This window comes from Sinohyriopsis cumingii, chromosome 9 (assembly GCF_028554795.1).
Source record: "Sinohyriopsis cumingii isolate HCF-2022 chromosome 9, ASM2855479v2, whole genome shotgun sequence".
Taxonomy (NCBI): Eukaryota; Metazoa; Mollusca; class Bivalvia; order Unionida; family Unionidae; genus Sinohyriopsis; species Sinohyriopsis cumingii.
In genome coordinates, this window is record NC_142969.1 from 25,590,612 (window position 1) to 25,617,491 (window position 26,880).

Sequence of the window (26,880 nt, forward strand, 5' to 3'; positions counted from 1 at the left end):
CAATCAGTTGCAATACGTTTTATTTCAGTATGAAGATGTGTTGTCCAGAAAATAGTTTGAATGCACTAACAACTATTTTCCTTCTGAACACTTCCGGCGAAGTCCACATCAGTGATGTTTGTGACTCCGCCATCATAAAATCTGCAATGAAGGAAAAAGTAGAGCAACAAAAATAAATATCGGTTTGCCCCCAGTTTTGGTACACGTCATGAAGTGAACAAAGCGATTATTAATACAATAATACAGACATAAAACTGCAGTGTATAATAAATAATAAAGCCCAATAACAAAAAAAATCAAAGAAAGAAAGAAAGAAACAAACTCCGAACAGAGAAACCTCACTCTAGTTAGCTAAAAGAAAATGTTTCATTGAAACTTGTTAAACTTTAATAAAGGAACTGTGGGCAGGTTTTATATTTGTTCATAGGTAGGTGGTGGTGGTTGTTGTGGGTGTGGTTGTTTTTCTTTACTGTTGCTTTTTTGGTAGTATGTGGATATTTTTATTTGTCCGGATGATATTGTTTGGTTGCTTAGTTCTGTTTGTTTGTAAGGTTGCTTTGTTGTCGTTTGATACAAATGTTATGAAGTTATTCAATTAACCGACAATGTCAACAATGCCAGTCCTATGACCATGTAAAGTTTTCTTAATTTCGACGGCAATGTCGGCGTCCAGCATTTGGCTTGTACGTGGGTCAATGGTCGATGCGTAGCGGTAAACAGGACGACCGTCACGACCAATCAGAAACTTTTCAAAGTTCCAGCGCACGTCCGATGTATAAATGGGCTCGTACAAGATGGGCTGCACGACTCTGTCCCAGGCTGGAGGGCACTCAGACTACAAAAGAAGGATGAAATAAAAGTTTAGATTGGTCATTGATAATGGATGTGTGTGGACATGAGAGCAATTGGTTCAGTCCAACAGTGACGTAACACGGAATCTGCCATGATGATTGTGCGACGAAACGTTAAGACAGTTGATACAGTACGGAAATAATGTTTCTCAGTAATTGTTACACAAATGAAAACAAATTGTCTGATGTTTCATGCACAAAAATTCGACCGGAAAAGTATAGAATTACTATAGGTTGAAGTTTTACACGCTATATGGTCAGGAATGGTATTCGCAAAAACTTTCCGCGCATTAATCTCAAAGCTCGATCTAATAGTATGATACAAGGTACCTCAGTAAATTTGTGTCATTGAAATTTTACCCTGTAAGTAGGCGAACTAAAGTTAAGAAAGTCACTAAAGTTTTATTTGCTTATCTTTATGTTACAATTAAGTTTTAGGGTTTTAAATTGTTACATTTTGAGTTGAGTTTCTTCGTCAAACGATTTAGAGAATACGATACCAGATGTGAGAGTTTTCGGACAAACAAGCGATACAGTGGTAGTAAGGGGCCAAACGTAAGAGTTTTCGGACAAACAAAATATACAGAGGTAATACGGAACCAAACTGTCGAAGTTCTCTTACAAACATGTGACTGACGAACAAGTCATATGGAAGTAATAAAAAGCCGATTGTCAACGTTTTCAGTGATACAGAGGTAATAAGGGACCGGATGTCAGAGTTTACTGACAAACAAGTGATACAGAGGTAATACGGGACTGGATTTCAGAGATTACTAACAATCAAGTTATACAGAGGTAACCATAAAAGTGATGCGGAAGTAGCTATACAAGTGATACAGATGTATATATACAACTGATGCAGAATTGCAATACAAGAGATACAGAGGTAGAAATACAAGTTATACGGATGTAGCTATACAAGTGATACAGAGGTAGCTATAGAAATGATACAAAGATAGCAATACAAGAAACACAGAGGTAGCTATACGAGGGATGCAGATGTAGCAATACAAGTGATACAAAGGTAGCAATACAAGTGATATAGAGGTAGCAATACAAGTGATGCAGACGTAGCAATACAAGTGATATAGAGGTACCTATCCAAGTGATACAGAGGCAGCAATACAAGTGATACAGAGGTAGTATACAAGTGATACAGAGGCAGCAATACAAGTGATACAGAGGTAGTATACAAGTGATACAGAGGTAGCAATACAAGTGATGCAGACGTAGCAATACAAGTGATGCAGAAGTAGTTATACAAGTGATACAGATGTAGCAATACATGTGATGCAGAAGTAGCTATACATGTGATACAGATGTAGCAACACATGTGACACAAAGGTAGCAATACAAGTGAAGCCGCCGTAGATATACAAGCGATACAGAGGTAGCTATACAAGATATACAGATGTAGCAATACAAATGATGCAATTGTAGCAATAAAGTGATACAGAGGTAGCAATACAAGTGATGCAGAGGTAGCAATACAAGTGATACAGATGTAGCAATACATGTGACACAAAAGTAGCAATACATGTGATACAAAAAGTATCAATACAAGTGAAGCAGCCGTAGTTATACAAGCGATACAGAGGTAGTTATACGAGTGATGCAGAGGTCGCTATATAAGTGAAACAGATGTAGCTCTACAAGTGAAATAGATGTAGCAATACAAATGATGTAGATGTAGCAATACAAGTGATACCGAGGTAGCAATACAAGTGATACCGAGGTAGCAATACAAGTGATACCGAGGTAGCTATACAAATGACACAGAGGTAGCTATACAGGTGATGCAGAGATAGCTATACAAGTGATACAGATGTAGCAATACCAGTGATGCATAGGTTTCTATACAAGAGACACAGATGTAGCAATACAAGTGATACAAAGGTAGCAATACAACTGATACAGAGGTTGCAATACCAGAGATACAGAGGTAGCTATACAAGTGATACAGAGGTAGCTGTACAAGTGATACAGATGTAGCTATACAAGTGATACAGAGGTAGCAATACAAGTGATACAGATGTAGCAATACAAGTTATACAGATGTAGCAATACAAATGATGCGGACATATCTATACAAGATATACAGATGTAGCAATACAAGTGATGCAGAGGTAGCTATCCACGTGATAGAGAGATAGATATACAAGAGATACAGAGGCAGCAATACAAGTGATACAGAGATAGCAAAAGGAATGATACAGATGTAGCTATTCAAGTGCTACAGAGCTAGCTATACATGTGCTACTGTGGTAGGTATACACGTGATTATTGTTAAATTAGAACATAAGCTCTATATTTAAAATATCAGACGATTTCTCCAAAGCAAGGATTTGAGAAAAAAAAATTTTGCCAATCTTAATAACACTACGAAAAAGTGTGGTCTCTGAATCCATTACAAACATTGACCACAAAATATATTTTAAAAAATAAATATAGCATTGGTTCAGTAAGACACTTATCTCATTACTATCTCTTCAAATTAAAATGTTTTCATAAATTATAATCACAAACGACATATCAGTCGATAACATCGGCATATGTGAAAATAATCACTCAGCACTAGTCGTGCCTTGGGCGCAGGTCACCTAGCGATCAGCTTAAGGAGCAGCAGAGGGGGCGAATCGGACATTTTGTCCAATCGTTATTTTGCTTAATTATTACTTTCTGCACTCAACGATCTAGTGTCGTCGGCGCCTGGTAAAAAAAAAACGACGACGTCGTTGGGGGATCGTCGCGTCGTCATTTGGTTTAATTAACACCTTCTGCGCGTCGATCCCCAGCGTCGTCAGCGTCCGGTAAGCACATCGACGACCGCGTCGATGTCATCGCCCCCTCTGCTGCTAAGTGGTTATTTACAATGAAAATTATTTACAACTAACCGAATATTTGGTCAAGTCCGATACGATATCGTGTCCGAGGATCATGTAAATTTATCGTTACGAATCCATGTGGGGTCGACTGAGCATGACTAAAAAAGTTTCGAAAAACATTAAAGTTCATGTCACCGCCGCACCATGTCTGCCAAATATTTCGTAGCGTGTGTGTATCAACGCCGTTGAACACAGCAAGAATATTACAGTTGTCTCTAATTACTTTTGGAATCTGAGTGTATCGTTGAGTGACATATATCACGTCAGTGTTTTTATGCCTGCCTCTGGAAAATATCCTAGCTGGGTTTTTTTGATTGTCTAACATAACATCATCGTACACGACTAGATTGTTAACGTCGCCATCAATATCATCAATACCCGGTGCATCATTGATATCCGTAATAAACTCAATAACATTTTTTTTAGCGATCGCTGATGCATTCTCGTTGAAATCTTTCAACACCTCGTAGCATCGTTGATCATCTACGCTAGGAGCAACCAAATACAACTTATCCCACTTCATCCATCTCATTATTAAATTGAGTAACAATTGCGTCTTGCCGGATCCAGATGGTCCGATGATAATCATCCGGATCGAGTTTGGTAACGCTGCAACATGCTTAACTGGTTCTCTTGTTTTAGTCGCCGAAAAATCAATTATATTTATATCTCTATACATAAATTATGGATCTATATTGTGTGAAGTGTAGAGTACGTACTGGCACAAATGATATGACAACCGCTACAACAAGAAATAACAGATCGGCCCTTACTGGCAAGTGTGTACAATGCGGTACAAAGAAATTTAGATTTATTTCTGCTAGACCCGGGGATGTTTTAAAAAAAAGCGAGGAGGTGACATCGCAGCCAAATTGGCAAAACTCCCCGGAACACCGTGGGCAAAGTATCCAGGAGAAAAACACCTCCCAGGATATAACTACTGTGGCCCCGGAACACGATTAGATATTAGACTCGATGATCAAAATCAGCCCAAACCCGGTGAGTATCCAATAAACGCTATCGATAAGGCGTGTCATGCTCATGATGTTGCTTACAAAAGTAGCGATCTGCAACAGCGTCATATCGCGGATGTAAAATTAATTCACGCGTTAAATGCTATTCCTGATAAATCATTCAAAGAAAAATTGGCTTCATGGTTAGTAAAATCGGCTATGAAAGGTAAATTAATGATTGGAAGCGGAGCTTCTCGCGCTGGTAATTGAAAACGATAGCGTTTATAATAACAACATGGAATCCATCTATTATTCTCCGAGAGGATACTGGAAGGGGAAGGCCGCAATTGGTAAGCTTGCAAGCGCTGCAAAAGTAACGAGGGCCACTGCGGCTAATTGGTTATCCAAACAGGCTATATGGCAAATTTATCTACCACCGCCTAAACAAATCAACTTCTCTCGCTTTGATGTCAGCGTACCTAATGAAGTTCATCAGGCTGATATACTATTTCTGCCGCATGACAACGGTTACAAATACGCGCTAACCGTAGTTGATGTTGCGAGTCGATACAAACAAGCGGAGCCGTTAAAAACAAAGTCAGCAACTGAAGTAGCCGGTGCGTTTGAAAGAATTTATCGAAGAGGCCCTCTGCGCTGGCCAAATCTATTACAAGTTGATCCTGGTAGTGAATTTCGCGGCGCTGTTTTATCAACGCTGAAACATCATAGCGTCGCGATACGACGAGGTCATACTGCGCTACATCGTGATCAGGCAATTGTTGAACGATTCAATCGGACTCTTGCTGAACGGTTATTTGGATATCAATACGCGAAGGAATTTATCCAAGAAAAACGATCTCGTGAATGGGTTAAAAGGTTGCCAGGTGTAATCGCAGCGTTAAATAACGAGATTACCCGAGCAATTAACATGAAGCCCAGCGACGCGATTAAATACGAGTATATACCCGGAAAATCAAAAATAAATAGCGTTTCCAAGCCGATTCTTGGCGATGTCACTGTTAGATATCTATATGAACCAGGAGAGCTTGAAGGCGGTAAAAAAAGAGCTACTGATCCTATTTGGAGTGTTACCACACATAACATATCAACGATAACACGATCAACTGGTAGACCACCGATCTATAGACTGGATTCAACTGCTCCTCAGCGCGGATTTACACGCGAGCAACTACAAGTGATACCTAACGATACTCAATTACCCCCACGTGGTCTTAACTAGCGCCGTTGCGTCTATTGCACTCAAGACAGGTCAACCTCACATTGTTTTTGACATGACCGAGACTGTTATCGATCCTATCCACGGTAAATTGGCGAGTGTCTTTATCCGAATAACGCCAACTCATTATACAATTGCAACTCGCGCAGTGATTATTCTGTTGTTGTCGTAGCGAGATTATTAATTCGGCATCAATATCAAAACGCCGCTGTTTTTTTTTATCCTGTTGGCGGTAACCCGAGAGTTTTCTATCAATGACGCTTGCATCGATGGTGACTTTGTCGCCGGCTTCGTCAGTGACTCCGTCACCGGCTCCGTCAATAACAATTCTTCGAAGCTGATTTATCCTTCGTACTCTGGACACTGCAAGATAGACTAGATTCGACCATTCGATGCGATTATCAACTATCCAAACAATTGTGTCCGTGATGGTTAGTCCCTGCGAGGAATGTATTGTTGTTGCGTATCCTAGCGTCCACGGGGATTTATCAGCACGTAGCGCGTCCTCGACGACACCGATATCAACGAGCACGATATCATTCAGCACGAGAATTTGTTTTTCTGTCCGGCCTGGAATTTCAACTTCAATGTTCTGCCGCCGTGTGTCCGCGGGTCTATAACATAACGGCACTGGACGCGTTGGAAACTTTTCCTTATGCAACGTAAACAACTTCCGCTGAAGTGTGTCTCTGACTATCTTTCTACTCGCTACAATTAAATCATTTGGTCTCCATGTTTCCCAGAATTCATTTAACGGCGTTTCCGGAATCACCTCGCGGATTATTTCACACTGAACTCTATCCGGCTGTAATCTGATTAGTTTTTTAACCTCGCGCAGTTGTTCATCAAGTGCTCGGTAATCAGTATCGGTTTCTTCATAATAGTCCACGAACCCGCTCAACCAATCATGTGGACCCTCGCCGACAAATGGCGGTGGTTGGCCATGGTCCCCACACATGATTACCGCTGTATTCGCGCGCAGCAACCACTCAAGAAACATTTGTAAAGTATTTAACGAAACAGTACATATCTCATCCCAGATGATAATGTCGGGAATAAATTTTTCACCCATTCGATCAGGAGTCCACTCACCGCCGCTGTATCGAAAAAAGCTGTGATAAGTAACGGCGTCAACATTTCGTTGTTTTATTTCTCGCGCTAGTCTATGGGTCGGTGTAAGCACGATTATACTTGCCCGCGTTCGAAATAATTCAATTGCCCGAGTCGTCTTTCCTGACCCGCCACAGCCGCTTAAATAAACCGTCTTGTGTCTACAAATTGGATCAGAACACGGTGGTGCATTAGACCATTCTGATAATTTATCACCGCGTAAGTAGTCGTTCTCAACGGTGACATCTGCTGACGGGGAATAATCGCGTCGTATTTCATTTTTAATTCTCCATGTACCCCAACTCTCGTCCGGACTAGTAAACTCGGCTACGTTTCCCTTATACGATACGTCTATATAAAATGAATCAACGGCTACTCTAACCGCGGTGTCGGGGAATCTATTTATCATCGAGAATAAATTGATAGCGGCGTAACCCAGCATAGACGCCCTCAAATGCGGATATGCCGGGCTGTCTCCATCGCTGTAGGTAACAACTGTACCCAACTTTGTTCCATTGGACAAGAAAGCTGTTTTGCAGTTCACGTATCTATTTTTTGCCACTGCGTCCTTGACTACGAAATCATATTCTGCGTCATCTATAATCAGCCGTGAGCAATATCGTTTGTAGTCGTGGTTTTTTCCACCTTGTGTGAACTTACCGATTATTCTTCTACCGAGATCTTTCGCCTCGCAGTTTCGTTGGTTGAATATCCTCCTGGACCATTCGACGATATATTCCTCGTCGGCATCAATGTGTTTTCTGGACTCGTCAATTATGCTATCTAGACGCTCTGGTTCTGGTAACCAGACTTCAGTCTGCGCCCGGTATGATATAATCGCGTCACTGACAATCAACGATACAAGCATGCTACAATCAATCATATACCGTAGCAGCGCTATTGGCAGCCACTTCTTTTCAGCCATGTGTCTACCGATCCAAATATAGCAACAGCGATGGAGTCCTGCCGCGAATTCAAATGATACTATGCGAGCGAATCCGGTTAAATCAAAATCAGGCAGTGGTCCATTAATAGCAACACGAGTCATTTCATGACTGGGGTGTCCAAATCGTCTAAAGTACTCGGCGGCGGATCCATACCCGAGAAAACTCGCTGGATAACAGGCAACCATATCAACCGAGATCATAGCGTCGCGGTTGTATTCAGTGTTCCATAATCCACCGTGATAATACTCCAAACAACTGGATTGTACATCCGGCAGAAATTCCTTGCGCGTTGGTCTCCACGCATTTTTCCTTGCTGCAACATGAGCTACAACCGATGGAATCGTAAAACAATTTGTTAGCAGTTGTTCATCATGCTCTTCAAATTCCATGGCGGTTTTTTTCATCCTGTTGTGAAATGCTTCAGTGCGATGTAATTCACCGTTTGGTCTTACAAACTGATCAAAGGTATCCGCATCGTTTTCAGCGCTGCGAAGTAACCACACTGATACAGGGTCGTTTTTACACAAGTAGGCAATAGCATCAAATAGTTTCCTCTCCGCGAGAAAACCATCCCTGGAGAATTCTTCTCCTAAAAATTCTTCGGGTATATACTTTACTGTTCTATCCCGTGGAAATATTGTGATCGCGGGCGTCCATGCGTGTTCGTTATGATCAATAATTTTGATTGGGGCTCCCTTCGATTTATACTTCGATTCGTATAATACTTCACCGGTTATCGTTGTAACGGTTATTGGAAATCTCAGCGATGTTTCTAATCTCGCTATGTCGCTGATGGTTGCTCCACGCTCTTTTACGGTTAGTTCCCACTGGTTGATTTTGCTACGTCGTAAATCAGTCAATTTGTTTCCTCGACACGCATTTGTAAAATGCTCTATTATTCGTTCTGCTACACAATTTATCCCGGTTGACTGTTTCATCGGTTTCAGTTTTCCGATATCAGGTTTCTTATTTAACGGGTATATTCCATAAACAACTGCTGTTTCAGGATACGCTCGTTCATAGTATGGTCTGTCAATTCCGGTTAACAACCCCGGCTTGGAGTCGCGGCTGACAATGACTGTTTTCTTGTCGCTGAGAACCGGTTCAAATTTATCACGTATGATCCAATCGCCTGATTTCACCCGGACAATGAATTTTACTCTGAAGAAATATCTTTTACCGTCAAGTTGTGATATTATCATTGCTGCGCGGTTGTCGTTCATGGTAGCATCAACAATGCCATCAATTCGAAATGTTGACCAACTGTGAGATGCGCCATCACGCTTGAATTCATTGATACAATCGCGTATTTTATTCAACAGGGTTTTATCGTTTATTAACGCTTTTGGTGTGTCCTTGAGGACTCTATCGAGATTGAATTTAATATTTTTCCGGGGCTTAATTGCTGCCAATCTCTCAAACTCATCCATATAATTAAAACAAGTATTTAAATGAAAGAATATAGTATAATGAATCACTGCAAATGGTTGATGATTGGGTCGACAACCCCGTGCAATAAATCATGTAGAGGTGAATTCTGCGGATACCATTTACAAAGCGTTCGTAATGGTTCTCTTGGCCCTCTCCCGTGCTTGGTTTGCCACGTCGGTGTAAGAGGAAAATCACAGTTATGTATTAATTGTGGCGGAAAGCGATACAGGGAACTAAAACGCTATTATGACAAGCGAATTAAAAACGCCGTCATTGACCCTACCGCAGACTTCGTCATTAAAACCCCCCAAGACTACGTTGAAAGATTCATAATTAAACCAAATAATAAATTAGACAAGTAGTATTATTATACAAATGGACCAAGAATTTCAGCCGCATCCCCTGGTCGTCAATTACGAGGCATCTCGCGACGGCATTGTTAGAAATCGTAGACTGAAGAAGCCGGTTGGTACCGTAAGTAATCAGGGGTATTTGATGTTTGGTGCCGGAAAAAAGAAGTATTATGTTCACAGGATTGTATTTGAAGCATTCAACGGATTAATCGAAAATGGGCTTGTGATTGATCATATTAATAATAATAAGACTGATAATTCTCTTACAAACTTGCAAGCTATCTCGCAAAGTCAGAATACCAAAAAAGGCCAAACCGGTAAATACCCAAAGAAAGCAAAACCCGTAAAGTCATTTGATACAACAACTCACGAGGAAAAAATATTTCAGTCGATGAATGAGGCAGGAAAATATTTTGACATTTATATCGCCTCAATACGATTTGTTGCAGAAGGAATACAGAATTCAGCGATCTCAAAAAAGACCGGACATAGAATTCGATTTTCATATATAACAGAAATCAGCGAGTGATGAAGTCACCGGCGCCTATGGCGCTGACGAGGTCACGTCTAACGAATTATTAAACACCTTCGGAATTGATACACGGGGTTTCATTTTTCTTTTTATTTAAAAACAAGATGTTTTATAAGAATAATGAATATCGAAGACATCAATAATATATTAGCCGAGATTTCAAAATTAAAAAATCAAGGAATTGAATTATCTGATGGTCTCGACAGTGAAAAAATATTATCCGATTATGAGATTATTAACGAACAGTCGAAACGGGGGCGTTTTACCCTGGCCCGCGAGTATTTTTTCATAAAACGATTACAACATACGATCAATGAAAACTTGTACCACAATGACGCAAATGCATTCATTGGACTATTCACTGCCGTTGAGATAATACGAAAAAAACTCGGACGTGTTTATGAACGACGCCGGGAGATTTCTAGTAAGATCAAAAACATTAGAAGGATTATAGACGAAAACTCCGGCGAGAAATTAGAAATTGCTTCGCAATTGCAATAATGGTAGGTGAATCACTCACTACTCGGCTAGCCAGAGAGCGGCTAGCGGCGCTTAAAAAGTTCATACCGTTACGGGACAGGGTCCGAGAACAACTTCAAACGCGGCAGCAACTACAAACCGATTTTACTGTTGGAAGCGAACAACTCTTTGCCCCGGTAACTAAAGCGACCAAAGATGTTACGGCGGCAACTGTACCCGTCCTCGATGCGCTTGAAAAGATAGCGGCAGAGACAAAACAAACAAAAAAGTCTTTAGAAACACTAGCGGCTGCCACAACACGGAGGCCACCACCACTCGCTATAACCGAACCACAAGAACCTTATGTTACAATGGCCGACGAGGAAGAACTAGGTGCTACTGCGAAAGAACCAGAAGAAGAAATACCGGAAGAAGAAATACCGGAAGAAGAAATACCGGAAGAAAAAGAGGGGAATATACCCCGTATTGTACTCAAGAAGAGCACAATAGATCAAATTAGAGGCTTCAGCAACAGGGAAGAATTAATTAATTTTGCTGCCAACAATTTTGCTAAGAGCATACGAGATAAGAAGCATATCAATAGCGGTTACGAGAAAAATATAAAGTCGTTAAAAGACTGGGCAAGAATAGTGTATTTAGCGAGTAAACATAAAGATGCATTACCACATCGTAGTAAATCCGATTACGACGCATTCCACAAGGAAGTTAAGAGTATAACACCAAAAAAAGGAAAAGGATACTCTGTTGGTAAAGAATCCTACGGCGTTACCTGTCCTGGTAGTGTTCTCAGTGATATATCACGGCTAGAGGTACTAATTGGAGGAAAACGAGCCGGAAATAACTCTCCGGAAATAATCAATGAGGCCGCTGATATTTGCAAGCGTTTATTTGCAGGCGGTATTATGGACATTAATGCATATCGAACGCTCATAGACGAACTCGTGGATGATTAATTGGAAAACCGGTGTTTTTATAATAAAGATGATCATACACTACAACCACAATAAACCAGTACTCGTCTACGTGGTAAACTCGCGATTGCCTGTTTACCGCGCGTACTATGGAGATGGTCTCGGTAGCACCATTGCGGGGTTATTTACAAGAATGGCTCCAAAAGTAGCGCCGTTAGCCAAACAATTAGGAATGAAGGCTATTGATGTTATTCGTGATAAGGGAATCAGCGCTATTGGAGACGTTGCCGGAAAGGCGCTTTCAGCCGCGCGGGACAAACTAATGTCGTTGGTGAGGAGAAAAAAGCAAAAACCACCGGTGATGCCATCAACGACAGTGATGCCTGCGAATGTCAGTAAAGTGATAAATAACGCCGTGGAAGAAAAACTAGCGTCGTTGGTAAACAATAATCAAGATGACATCGCAAACATAATAGCGGGAAGTGGTTTAAAACCACGACGATGATTTAGATGCATCAGCGTATTATTAAATAAAATGTTTAAACGAACAGCTGACCCGGCGTTTGATATGGACGCACCAGTGCACAAGGATGATTCTGTCCGTAATTATCAATTTTATTCCTATCATGCAGTACAACCCGACATACGATCGCGAATTGAACTTCAAGTCCATGATACCAGTAAATATTTTTTACCGTGTGAAGCGTTTATTGAAATCGAAGGAGAACTTGTAACAGAGGCCGATACTCCTGCTGTACCAGCACCGTATCCAGATGGTACCAAAGTTGGCTTAGTCAATAACGGCGTAATGGCGCTGTTTGAGAGCGCAAAATATCTCATTGACGGGCGAGAGATCGAGTCTATAGAACGCGATGTTGATGTTGCTACAACAATAATCGGGCTAGCAAGATATTCAGACGATTATACAAGATCAGCGGGTCCATCTATGATGTTTGCAAAGGATACTAGAAACACTGCTGGAAACTCGCAATTTGTGGTAAGACGACCAAGAAATAATGCTAATAACAATGATGCTGATGTTGAGAATATGATTATAAACAGCGATCCTAATTTTAACATCGGAGCTGCAACACGCATATCAATGTTAACAGGGGCGCGTAGATCTTTCTCATGCGCGATTCCACTGCATCATATATTTGGATTTTGTAGGAACGTGCGAAAAGTTATCTACGGAGCAAAGCATACCGTGGTGCTTGTGCGAAAAGGTGATGATAGAAATGCAATTTGGAGAATTCCAGCGGATCCTGCAAATCCAAATAATGACCCTGGTAAAGTCGTTTTAACTAAAATATTATTGTGGATGCCAGTAATGACTCCATCCATTACCACAGAGGCACGATTGCTATCCTTTATGGAGCAGGGAGGAAAATCATTACTAAGTTGGCTAACAACAACAACAGATACTAAGCAATCAAATATCAATGGTATATTCACATGGAACCTGGCATCACAACAAGGCATTTCGGCTCCACGTCATATATTTGTCGCGTTGCAGGATATGACGAGAGTTGATAATCAATTATCCAGCCATATGATATTTGATCGATTAGGCGTTACTGACGTCTCGCTGAGAATAAACGGTCAGCAGGAACCATCCGAGGATATACAGCTTAATTACGGTCAAAACCATATTGCACGCGTGTACCATCGGTTGCTGTCGTATATGAGTCGTGATCAAAACGTCGACACTGGTTTGCAAATATCACAATATGATTTCAGAGAACTATATCCGATCTATTACTTTTCGCTGGAACATCTTGATTTAACAAGACAGTCCGTCGTTGATATACACTTCCGAGCTAATGTAACTCGCGGCGTTATTGCTAATTATAGAGCTATTGCTGTCATCCTCAGCGATAAATCAATGCTGCTAGAAGGCGTTGGTGGACGAATGAGAATCGTTGATGCGCCAGTGGAAAACATGTAATTGAAAGCATAAACGCGTTTACAATAAAATGTCGTATAGTGTCGTCAGTGTAGAGTTGACTGATGGTCAAGTCAAGAAATTACGATCAAAGTCGGCTAAACAATGCGGGACCACAATAACGCTGAAGCCGTCACAGATGGCAGGTGGTAATCATAAGATATCGTTGACGGCGCGTCAAATAAAACATTTCAATAATGCGATGAAGAACAGAAAGGGTGTTCAGGTAGATTTCTCGGCCGCAGCGATCAAAGACATGGAAAAGACCGGTGGGATATTTCCGCTGTTAGCCGCGATTCCAGCGTTGATTGCCGCGGCCGCACCAGCAGTGGCTAAGGCGGCGGCGTTAGGAGCCGTTGGTACCGCGGCGGGAATGGCATTAAAGAAGGCAACCGGGAAAGGCTACAAAAAAAAACGACCCGTGGCCGGAAAGGGTCTAAGACTACCGGGAACCCCGTATTCATGGTACTCGGGAAAGGGTCTAAGACTACCGGGAACCGTTTATTAACTCGGGAGTCAATGACTCCTGAGTCTATGACTCCAATGTCTAATTTTGATTTAATAGACGCCGCAAACGCGCTAGCGATAAAAAACTTCAGAGGTGTTTTTATGAGGGATCAATTACCGGCGGCACCAAGGAATATTGAAACCGGCATAATTAACCTCGATGGGTCCTCCGGAGCGGGAACTCATTGGGTTGCATACGCGATTGATCCGCGTGCGATCGTCTATTTTGATTCATACGGGTTAGCCCCGCCGAAAGAGTTCATGCGGTATATCCGGGCGTGTTCAGCCCGGGCGTGTTCGGCCCGGGTTTTTTATTCCACGCTGCCAACACAGCGATTAAGCGACCCACCGATATGTGGCCGCGAGGTATTGAACGTACTTGCGGCGATTTCATCATCGCGAAAACCACCTCATGTGGTTGTAAACGAATACACTAGTGGGGTCGTAGAAGCTCAACGGATTTTAGAGAATAACATTTACAATAATAATGATTGATATCTGGGGACGACCGGTTTCGGCGCTGAAAAAGCCCACGGAAACGCCCGCCACCGATGACATAAAAAAACTAATTGAGGATGAAATCGCTGATACGTTGAACTTAACCAGTGTTGACCCAGATGAAATAGTTGTATTTCAAGACCGCCAGGGTAAATTGAAATCCAGTAATGTGTCGCTGGATGACGTTTTAATACGACAGCGTGATACCGCCGAGGACACTATCGCGCTGTATACCAGCGACGGACGACTCAAACCGGGTGAATCCATCTTGACGATAAATGGAAAAATAAGTACACTTGGCGACAATTATATAACCATGTCAAATTCGTTAAAGGGTTTACGTAGTGAAATTAAATCGTATGAAGAACGGATCGTGTTGACGCTAACGCATTTCGACGATGTGCGACACATTGTCGATAGTTTTTTTCGGGGGCCCCCGACGGCAACCGAACCGAATTTTATAATAATAACAAATGCTATTTCGGATCTTATGACGCTGCCGGGCCAATTTACCTCGTTACGAAAAAATGTTAACAGGATCGATGACAACTTTGATAAATTCTTTGGTAAAAAAAATACCAAGCCGGATGAGATCACAATAACTATAAATGATATCACTGCGTATAGACAGGAAATAGAAACAATCAAAACTAATGTTGCAACGAACAAAAAGAGTGTAGACTCGCATGAACGGGAAATAGAAACAATCGGCGCTAATGTTGCAACGATCATAAATAATGTAGACTCGCATGGACGGAAAATAGAAACAATCAAAACTGATGTTACAACGATCATAAATAATATGGACACGCATACACAGGAAATAGGAACAATCAAAACTGATATTGAAGCGAACAAAAAAAATATAGACGCGTATTGGCGGGGAATAGGATTAATCAAAACTGATGTTGCAGCGAACAAAAAAGGTATAGACGTGCATACATATGAAATAGAAACAATCAAACTTGATGTTGCAGCGAACAAAAAAAGTATGACCGAGAATACACGGGAAATAGAAACAATCAAAACTAATGTTGCAGCGAACAAGAATAATATAGACGCGAGTTGGCGGGGAGTAGGAATAGTTATAACTGATGTTGAAGCGATTAAAGACAGACTACCGAGAATGGCAGAGCAACTCGAAAAAATAAAAACCCCTCATGAGAACATCATCAACACAGTATACACAATTCGGCATGGATCATTCGATTGGACTCTTACACAGAATACAGTAAATATCACCGCAACTGTTAAGGGCATTTATCGACTGACACTGGTTTCAATGATGCAGTTTAATATATTATCGTCGAGTTCATCCGGGTTTAACAATACAATATCAACAATTATAGACAAGGACGCAACTGAACCGTTTACAATTTATGCCGTTGATGGAAATTTAACCAGGGCAAACATTACATGGTATGTGGAATTTGTAGCGAATCTAAGTAATTAAAAACACTAGCTCTTTTAAAATAAAAATGACCACCAAGGAAATTGAATCAGAGGTATCACCGACGTCACATCAATATCGATTCGATACCGCAAAAGAATTTTCCGCGAACTTGAAAACGCTTTCCGAACAATACCGTGCAAAAATAAAAAAATACCGCCGAAAAATAACCGCCATCGACGCGGTCGTGTACTCGGTATCGGGTATAGTAGCTGGCGCCGGTGTTATTTTATCCACGGTGACCACGATAACCCCGATCGCTGTTCCAATCGCTGTCTCCGCGATGACAACAGTTGCTGGAGTTGCCAACGCAATCACTAGGAAGATATCATCGTGTTTTCAGAAAAAACTCAACGAGTATACAGTAAAACATCAAATAGTATCCGACGCATACTCGAAATTATCCGGGTTGATCTCGTTATCGATTGATAATTTGTTCGTATCCGATGTTGAATTCTCCACGATGGTCCAGTTATATAGCTCCGCGATGTCAAAAATCGAGGATTTTCAACTGGAAGCCGAAACCACCTGGTTGTTAAAATTAGACACTAAAAACAACGAATAATAATAATGTCGCTGAACCCCGAAGGGTCTCAATTACTTCAGCGGATCGCGGAGAATACCACTCCGGTACAAACAAATATGATATCGATAACATCAACGAAACCCGAATTCAGTGTAAACTTTCCATCACCGGTTCCAGTAAAGGAAATAGCGCTGGCAAAATTGCGAGTATATCACAGTTGGCCTAATATCCGAGCGGACGCATTTAACGGACAACAACCTAATAACTCGCTGGTTTTTGCACGGACAAATAAACCCGATGGGACCCCAGACTGGGAGGAGGTTACAATACCAACTGGGTCATACCAAATAGAACAAATCAATAAAGAATTTCAACGCAGGATAAAATCGATCACAGGAAAGGAATCAAAAATCGCTATTACGGTTCATGAACCGACGTTATCGTCGACGATTGAAATAAGCACACCGGGGTATATGGTTGATATCTATAACAGTTCAATAAGAACCATACTAGGATGGCCTGAGAATCCACCCGCGGACACCCCCCCATCAACTATCCTCAGACACGATAACGGAGATGGTGGTAGGCATATTGCTCCATACAACGTAAATATCGCATCAGTGATAGCGATTAATCTAGTGTGTGATGCTATCGAAGGAAGTTACCAGGTAGATACCAAGCAATCAAATCAGGCTCAACAGGGATATATCCTTTATTCGTTTTCACCAACAGCCCCTCCGGGATTTTTGATCATTGAGAGTCCGATTAATCCGGTCTATATGCGATGCCATGATCGGTTTTTAACGAGAATTAATTTCAGACTTACCGATCAGTCAAATAACCTAATTGATCTGCAAGAGGAGGAGTTAGTGATCACTCTGTTTGTAAGATCATAGCAGCAGGGGGGGCAATGACATCGACGCGGTCGTCGATGTGCTTACCGGACGCTGACGACGCTGGGGATCGACGCGCAGAAGGTGTTAATTAAACCAAATGACGACGCGACGATCCCCCAACGACGTCGTCGTTTTTTTTTTTACCAGGCGCCGACGACACTAGATCGTTGAGTGCAGAAAGTAATAATTAAGCAAAATAACGATTGGACAAAATGTCCGATTCGCCCCCTCTGCTGCTTAAGGGGGATAACGTTTCACGGTTGATTGCATAAATACAAACAGTCACATTGCAAAACCGGTGTCAATTTACTGTCCAACTGGTCAACGATCTGCCGCCAACACTAATAACAATAGAGGACTGGGAGTTCTGAACGGGTCAATACGTCATACATATCTTAAATACTTATTGTCGACAATCTTGTCACTGACATGACTTATAGGTCTGGTCAATCGGTATTCCAATAACCGATGAATATTTGATAATAATATATAGGATGATCAGATGTGTAATGGTAAAACCCCACAAAGTCAACATTATAAAATCCCACACTGTCAGCATTATAAAACCCCACAAAGTCAACATTATAAAATCCCACACTGTCAGCATTATAAAAACCCACAAAGTCAACATTATAAAATCCCACACTGTCAGCATTATAAAACCCCACAAAGTCAACGTTATAAAATCCCACGCTGTCAGCATTATAAAACCCCACAAAGTCAACATTATAAAATCCCACACTGTCAGCATTATAAAACCCCACAAAGTCAACATTATAAAATCCCACACTGTCAGCATTATAAAACCCCACAAAGTCAACGTTATAAAATCCCACACTGTCAGCATTATAAAACCCCACAAAGTCAACATTATAAAATCCCACACTGTCAGCATTATAAAACCCCACAAAGTCAACATTATAAAATCCCACACTGTCAGCATTATAAAACCCCACAAAGTCAACATTATAAAATCCCACACTGTCAGCATTATAAAACCCCACAAAGTCAACATTATAAAATCCCACACTGTCAGCATTATAAAACCCCACAAAGTCAACATTATAAAATCCCACACTGTCAGCATTATAAAACCCCACAAAGTCAACATTATAAAATCCCACACTGTCAGCATTATAAAACCCCACAAAGTCAACATTATAAAATCCCACACTGTCAGCATTATAAAACCCCACAAAGTCAACATTATAAAACCTACATTGTTAATATTATAAAACCCCATAAAGTCAACATTATAAAACCCACATTGTTAATATTATAAAAACCCACAAAGTCAACATTATGAAAATCCACAAAGTCAACATTTTAAAACCACACAAAGTCAACATTATAAAACCCCACAAAGTCAAAATTATAAAACCCCACAAAATCAACATTATAAAACACCACAAAGTCAACATTATAAAAACCCACAAACCCAACATTATAAAAGAAACAATCATATTACGGATACCTTTATATTGGTTTTGACTTTTTCTTCGATTTTTATAAATATATTTTTAAATCTCGATTAAGTCTTATATCATACGAACTAATTTGTATGCTATTTTATTAAAGTCACATTATGAAATGATGTAAAGTGACAACATAAAACACGAAACCCAAAATAGAAAAACCGTGAATACTTGTTTAATCAGGATTGTTCGAGCATCATATTTCTTATATACTGTTAGGGTGAAAATCGCTGCTGTGGTATAATTCAACTAGAATGTTGACTCCATTACCTGTGGGTCAGACATTGAAACTGGTAACTCAAATGTTGTCTAGTTGTCCATTTCCGTACTGGATGGGTACTAAAAACCAAGTTTTCTGAATAGAGCAAAGAAGTCCTTGCTCTTGGATTTAATATAACCAACTACTGGTCTAACCCACTGCAAGTGTAGTAGAAGCGGGATGAGGAGAGAATCTTTGTTTGCTGGTTTCCGTCATTGTCCGTTCGTACGCAGTTACAGCCGTCAGTGTCGTGCTACGTCATCAGTTGAAGTAATATGCGAAGTCACTTGATGTAGACAAAGGGATCAGATAGGTGTGTTTCATGTCCCGTCCCTACGCAGTTACTGCCGTCCATGCGGTGTTACATAATCAGTGGGAGTATAACGTATATGCCAAGTGAAGTAAACAAAGGGATTAGGGCGTCTTTACATGCACATGAGGATGATCTGATTAGAATTTCAATCATTTTAGAGGTTTCAACATTTTCTTTGTCTTTTGTTTCATCTCTTATGCTTGGTAAACAAAACAATTTTTTTTTAGCTTGACACTGATAAACAAAATTGTATCAGTTTTTAATATAAATATGCAAATGATTGGGTTTTGTGCTCTTTCAACGAATTTTGTAAGAATTATATATTAAATTTTTTTCGATTATATGTCTGCAATGGGGCAAACACGTTTTACAATAAAACAATGAGTTTCTTTTAATTCTTTCACTGCGTTACTATATATGCTGCTGCCTCCTGAGTCAAATTCGCGATTATACAATTTTTCGGATATACCATTGTTTGTATTTTGTATGTGTAATTGTATAATACTATGCAGATTCGTGGCTATTTCATTTTCCGCGCGCGATCATCCAATAAGAGCGATAAAAATAAATAGCGTGCGAGAAAGAATCTATTGCAATATAAAGGTAACTAAAATAAAACTCAATGTGCGAAAATGGTATGTAACGCAAAGTTACAATTTACCAAAATTACCACCATCTGCCCTTAACGTTTTAAAGGTTTGGTTTTGGACAAGATGGAGGATAGTATATCTGGTGGAGGTAGAACCTAGGAAAACCCGGAAAGAACTGATGACCCGTGGGAAGTTAGTGGCAAGCTTTCTCACATACCCATATGGCCGAGCCAGAGACTTGAAGTTACGCGGACAGAGATGAGATGTCAGTGATCCCTAAAGGCGAGCGCATTAGACCAATCGGTCACCTGGACTTCACTTTTTTATACAAGAATTTGAGGAAAATTAGGGTTTCACCTTCAGGAAGGTACTAAAACAACACGACCCCTCATTAACTGGCGCCTAGACAACTCGTGAACCCTTTTAAAAAGCGATGGCTTTCAGGTTTTCATTAAAAGATGGCAACAAGCACAAAAGAAGTGAATAATTACTCTTTATGGTTGTTTAAAACCTAATCATAATAAACGTCAGACATTCATACAACATTCTAAATTTTGCAATGCTTGAGTTTTGGTTCTTTCGAGCTACACATGATCTAAGCAAGTTTGTTTTAGTTAAGGTTACGCTACACAGCTTTCAAAGAATTTCATTTTCTGCTTAAGATTCAGCCTTTGGAGCGAGAACTGTCATAAACTTACCTTTTCACATCATACGATGTAAAAAAAAACACAAAAGAAAACAAGTGTAGTTGGTGATCATCTACTTCACCCGCATTAATCCAAATGGCCACTTGCAAAAGTGCTTACAAAATAGCCGAAAATTCGGTATTTTTGTCTGTCACTGTTTTCACGAAGGAAGTTTACTACATCTACATTCGTGTGGCGAGGTTCGTTAATTTGAAGAAAATTTGAGGGCCTAAACATTTAGATTTCATCCCAAATATTTTTGGTACACATGCTTGCTTTCTAAAACTGAAAGTTTACTAAAATAAAGTATCGCATTCAGACCCTGTTATAACATACTCAGCTAGATACCTGCAACATCTGGAAAAACTTTAATGCTTTAGTATAACGCCTTCACGGCAACATAAGCGTTCATGGTTTCTTCATTAAATAACATGTGATCCCACGGGTTAACCGTCGATGCTCTTTTTCTTTCTGTGCAAAATATAAAACTGGGATGGGCCCGAAGGAAATCTTTATTGTACTTACTTTGATGTACGTGTACAGTGGATGTTCGTTATGCCCATTAACTTCCGTTTTCTGGGTGAGGTTAAAATTCGGCACGAAGCCGTGGCCGGGGCGGGCATACTTCAGTCCATTCATCAACTCCTCGCTTGTAAATGCGGGCTCTTGCTGCAAAGATTGACAAAATTCTTTTTAGCTTTATTCGCAAAATTCAGTGTGTTAATATTTACTACAAACCACCACCACCACTACCAGGAAACCGCAGAAGTGATGCGAGACCACCGATATTAGCAAACAAATGTTTAAGAAAAAAATATTACAAGGGAAGGCATTCAGGTAAACGTCACAATATGCGCTAGGATACAACTGTCAGAATATATTTCATTAATTCTTTATACCTGCTGGTGACCGCTCCAGTGGCCTAAATAGAGCGTGCGCCTCAGATGCGGGAGTTTGTGGGTTTGAACCCCTGCCGACTTATAAAAAATGTTACAAGCAGCTGCCTCGCTAGGCGCTCAGTATTAAGAGGCTAGTGCTAGGACTGGTTGGCCTGGTGTCAGGATAATGTGACTGGGTGGGACATGGTGCTACATATCTGCGGCATGATGCCCCAGTGTTAGACATCACTATAAAATTCCACACTGCAGACATCGTAGCGATATGACTGAACAATTATTAAAGGTTAAGTTAAAAATCCAAACCAAACACACACACACACACACGCACACACACACACACACACACACACACACACACACACACACACATCTGCTGGTACATCTAGTGTAAAACGTAATACAAGCAATGAAACTGAAATTTAGTGTAGATTAATTGGGGGGAAAAAAAAGAATAATTCTTTGTCAGACCAACGTTCTTCTTTGAAATTTGATTTATATGAACGCTTATGAGCAAAAGAAACATTAAATACAAGCCAGTCGTAAAATCCGGAATTTAGAAAGAATTTAAACATAACCAAATCCAGATGATGTAGACCCTTCACGTGACCTAAAATCATCTTAATCATTGTATTAGAGTTCGTCATTGTTGACATGCCAACCTTCCCGTTGTTTGCGGGAGAGTCCCTGAATTCAACCGTACCTCCCGCAATCCCGCGTTATCATTGTTTCTCCCAGAAAAATTCGTTTCGTCAACAAAAAAATCAGGAAAGTTTCGTTTCGTTTAACGAAAAATGTTTTGGAAATTCCCCAGTATGTAAGACCGGAAGTGCACAGAAGTTCTTTGAAAAGCACGCAAACTTGAATCCATATGTTTGGTGATCTCTTCTACAAGGTATAAAAGAAAGTGAGATTCGGATTAAGTTGGAAAGTCAAAAAAATATAAAACTTTTTTACAAGCTTCTTATAGCCTGGAATTTCCAAGCCTGACTCGTGGAAGTCGTTTTGCAGGACGTGCAATTCATGTTTCATTGTGTGAATGGACATTGGAAATGGAATTTGAAGATCGTTGATATATTGTGTGAATAGATATTGGAAACTGGAATCTGGAGATCTTTGATATATTGTGTGAATAGAAATTGGAAACTGGAATCAGGAGATCTTTGATATATTGTGTGAATGGATATTGGAAGCGGAATTAGGAGATCATTGATATAGTGTGAAGCCATTTTATGAAACGATTTAAATGTCACAATATATTTTATTAGCTTTGTTAGATTTTAGTGATTAGTTGTTTGATTAGTTGGTGTTGGGTAGATATTTCTCAACCCGCTAATTAGTCAATTTCTAGGAACAGACGTCATAATGTACAGTATTCACGAGACCTTATGATAACATGGGGTAGTTTCATAAAACTGTATACGTGTTTAGTAGCTTGAGATGGCGTCTGAGAAGGAGAAAATGTTCCGGTTGGCATCAAGCCAAGTAGTTCCTACCTTAATTCAGAGGTTTTGTTTGGCTGTGCCTTTCAGTGTGAACTACTCATGACACGGACCAATATCTTTTTACCATGGAATAAAGGGGAAGGGGTCAGTCCTTTTTTTGAGAAGCCTTTTATTATGATTGTGAAAGCAATGTGGTAAAGGGGCAAATGTAGGGTGACTGAGAAATGTGGTTTGCACCGATCGACCCGGATATGTAATCAGAAATACTAATCTTCGGCTACGAAAAGACTTACTGGTGAATCATGCAAATATGAAAAAGGAGAAGCCATGCAACTATGAAGTTATATGTGGTCATTGGTTGATTAGAGGAAACAACTGTTTGTAGTCTCGTTATGGAATCTTCCAGTTGATAATGACAGTTGTCTTGAGGTCCTTGGGGATAGGGGAAAACAAAGGACTTCAAGCCAGACTCACCCATATGTTTGATTCGCTCGATAGAGAGCCCCCCTGCGTGTAACTATATATATATATATATATATATATATATATATATATATATATATATATATATATATATATATATATATATATTCTGACGACAACATTCTTTAATAGGAATCCAGGGTTAGCAGTTTCCGTTCTGTCTGGTGTATATTTATAATTCTCTATAATTAATTCTATATACCTTGATTTCTTTCATAGGAATCCGGAATGACTTTGTAGATACATGAGAATTAATTACTAGGTCGTCATGCGAGTGTGTCTGCTACACACGAGTGCATATAGTACCGACTGAGTAACATCATCTTTGGGGATGTGTGCTTCGTCGTGAAGGAATATGCGCTCCCGCGGACCTGGGTTCGAATCTCCGTAGAGTACGAATGAAAAATTCTCTAACCTGTATGATATTATTATTTGTATTAATATATATATATATATATATATATATATATATATATATATATATATATATATATATATATATATATATATATCGCCTCCTTAATGTGCTCTTTCCTTCCCTTTAAAATGAAAACAGGCGATGATTATCATTATGAGCAAGAATTGCTTCACGTAGTAAAAGAATGACAATGTGACAGATATTAAATACAATGTGGATGAATTCATCTAGTTTTTGTCACCTGCCGAATATTGAGATTTACTATACCTACGCTCTTTTTTTGAAAAAAAATATAGTTAAGAACTATATTTGAGAAGTTTCCTTGTCAAGACTGGCTTGCCATAGATAGTGTCTATCAACCTAATTAGCAACGGAGACAATTTGTTTTGACTGGGATAAGCAGGTGAATTGGAGACCAATATTAGTTAGGTGTGCATCTTTAAAGAGCGTGTTCCATTCTTAATAGTTGAAATGAAATATTTATCACAAATATAGATTTAAATATAAAACTGCTTCCGAAGATTAAACAACCGGTTACCCCTACATACATACATACATACATACATACATATATATATATATATATATATATATATATATATATATATATATATATATATATATATATATATATATATATATATACACACACACACACACACACATACATACATATTTCTTTGATCTGTGAAGTCTACATCACCAAAAAAATGCCTCTGTATCGATGTGTATTGATTAAATATGTAGGATGATAATCGTAATTACACGTCCCGTGAGCGGTGCAATTTCAAGGGGGTGGGAATTACCGTACATCACTGTTTAACTGAAAACAATCGTAAATTACGTTGTTTTGATTTTTCTAACAGTAGCTGGATTTCTCAAGTACTGTTTTAATTATTTGGACATAAAATAATGGATATATACAGGTCTATAAGCCTCGATAATGTATGTCTGTCTTTTTTGTAGAAAAATGGGGGAGTTTATTAGAAGGGGGTCTCTATTAGAATATCTGCGATTTATTTTTGAAACACTGCAAAAGTTTCCATAAGAAGAAAAAGCAAAGCTGAAAAATCCAATGTCTACATAAAATATTCTGCAAAGTTAAGTTTTGAAGTGAACTTTTTAAGTTTTTACTTCTTTGACCTTTTTTCGAACCCAAAATTTGGTAATTCCTGTTCCGTTTTGTTTATGCGTGTATGCGTGTGTGCGTGTTTTTATTCAAAGAATAACAGAAGTACCAAAAACTTACAAAATGAAACTGGCTGCACGGCACTCCCAGCACACGGAAGCTATCGTTGCGGTATTTGTCTTGTAGTGCATTCAATCCGTGGTACTGCAGGGTCAACCCTCAGTATGTCGCTACATTGACGACCAAGAGGACCTCCCCACGGTAGTATCCCAGATCTATCGTCTCATTGCCGTGGACGTTTAGAAAAGAAAAGTCATGGACCGTATGGTTTTTCGTATTTGTACACTTGGTCCTACCCTCCTCCCCTGCCGCAAAATAGAGAACCCCGCAGAAAGCGACCAGAGCTAGGGCCGCTTGCGAGGGCTCCCAGGCCATTTAAAACTCTCGTCTGCTTACAGAGCCCGAAAATTCGTTTGTTTGTAGTGTAAATGTTCAGAAAATGTGAATGCTCTACAGGTAAAGACTCGAGCGTACTGCTTTTAAATGACAGATAATGTGTGTTCCATCACGATAGGGCAGGTTCGTGTTTGGCGCAGATGGTCTCTTATCTTTAGTTAAACTACGCATTTCGCAAGTACGAGAGACAGCGTGCTTGATTCGAAACAGATTTTATTACTTCTGAAGTTACAACAGTGCAAACGAGTTTCCAGTATATTTATATCAGAAAATAACGATTTTATCACCTGTCAGCAAAATGTCAGTGCACACAAGCTATCAGAGATGTGGCTGTTCTCAGTGTCTGGGCACTGGAGGCAAAATGGCAATATTTGAAAGAATATGTGACGTAAATGCAGTGGATGTGTAAACTGTACTCATGAAGATAAATTTATAACTTGAGCCGACAAATGACCTGTTGACTGTGGCCCCTGGCTAATTGGCATATACAACTTTTATAAAATGAAGCGTACGGTTCAGTATTTTTCATGACAATGTACGTGTTCATATTATAATAGTCGTGCAAGTCGCACATATGTAAGCAGACTGATATTTTCACACCCCACCCCCACCCCGGGAACTTCGATCAAATCACTAAAAGTTAGGAGTAACTGTCGCCATGCTACACATCTGTGACAACCTCTTCCGTGTAGTATAGTTGTTTTTGTTGTTGCTGTTGTTTTTGTGCGTTTAACCCCAATTTTCAGCACATGATAGGCTATGCATGACGGCCAGTATATCTGGTGGAGGAAGAACCCGTGAAGAACCACCGACCACGAGCTTTCTCGTATACCCACGTTGGCCGAACCCAAAACTCAAACCCACGTGGACGGAGGTGAGATGTCAGTGATCTGCAAAGGAGAGCACCAACCGGGTCACCATGAAAGTGTAGTATAGTAAAATAATCGATTGAACAAGTACAATAAATCAGCATGCCAGTTGGAGTCCTGTTAGCATGTAAATATAAGCTCACTGAACTGTTAGATGTTCACGTGAATAACCGTTCGCCTTTTATCTTTGTTGGGATGAACTCGTCAGCATTAATAAACACGAGTCATATTAAATCTGTCGAATTTGACCTTGGGTTTGACAGTCAAACGGAACTACACAATTATTCACACGTAGCATGCAATATGACTTGTCAGTGGTCCATCTATGATTGCCAGTTAGCAGTTAGTG

The 26,880-nt window shown here is 40.0% G+C and overlaps 1 pseudogene across 1 annotated transcript; it reads right to left on the reverse strand.

The window, feature by feature from the left end:
- On the reverse strand, window positions 1-25,777 carry LOC149791430 (glutathione peroxidase-like; annotated as a pseudogene). The gene is made up of 3 exons (XR_016423354.1): window positions 25,327-25,777; window positions 21,361-21,504; window positions 1-835 (listed from the first exon to the last, which is right to left on the reverse strand). The product of XR_016423354.1 is annotated as a glutathione peroxidase-like (transcript).
- Between the last annotated feature and the right edge of the window lie 1,103 nt (window positions 25,778-26,880).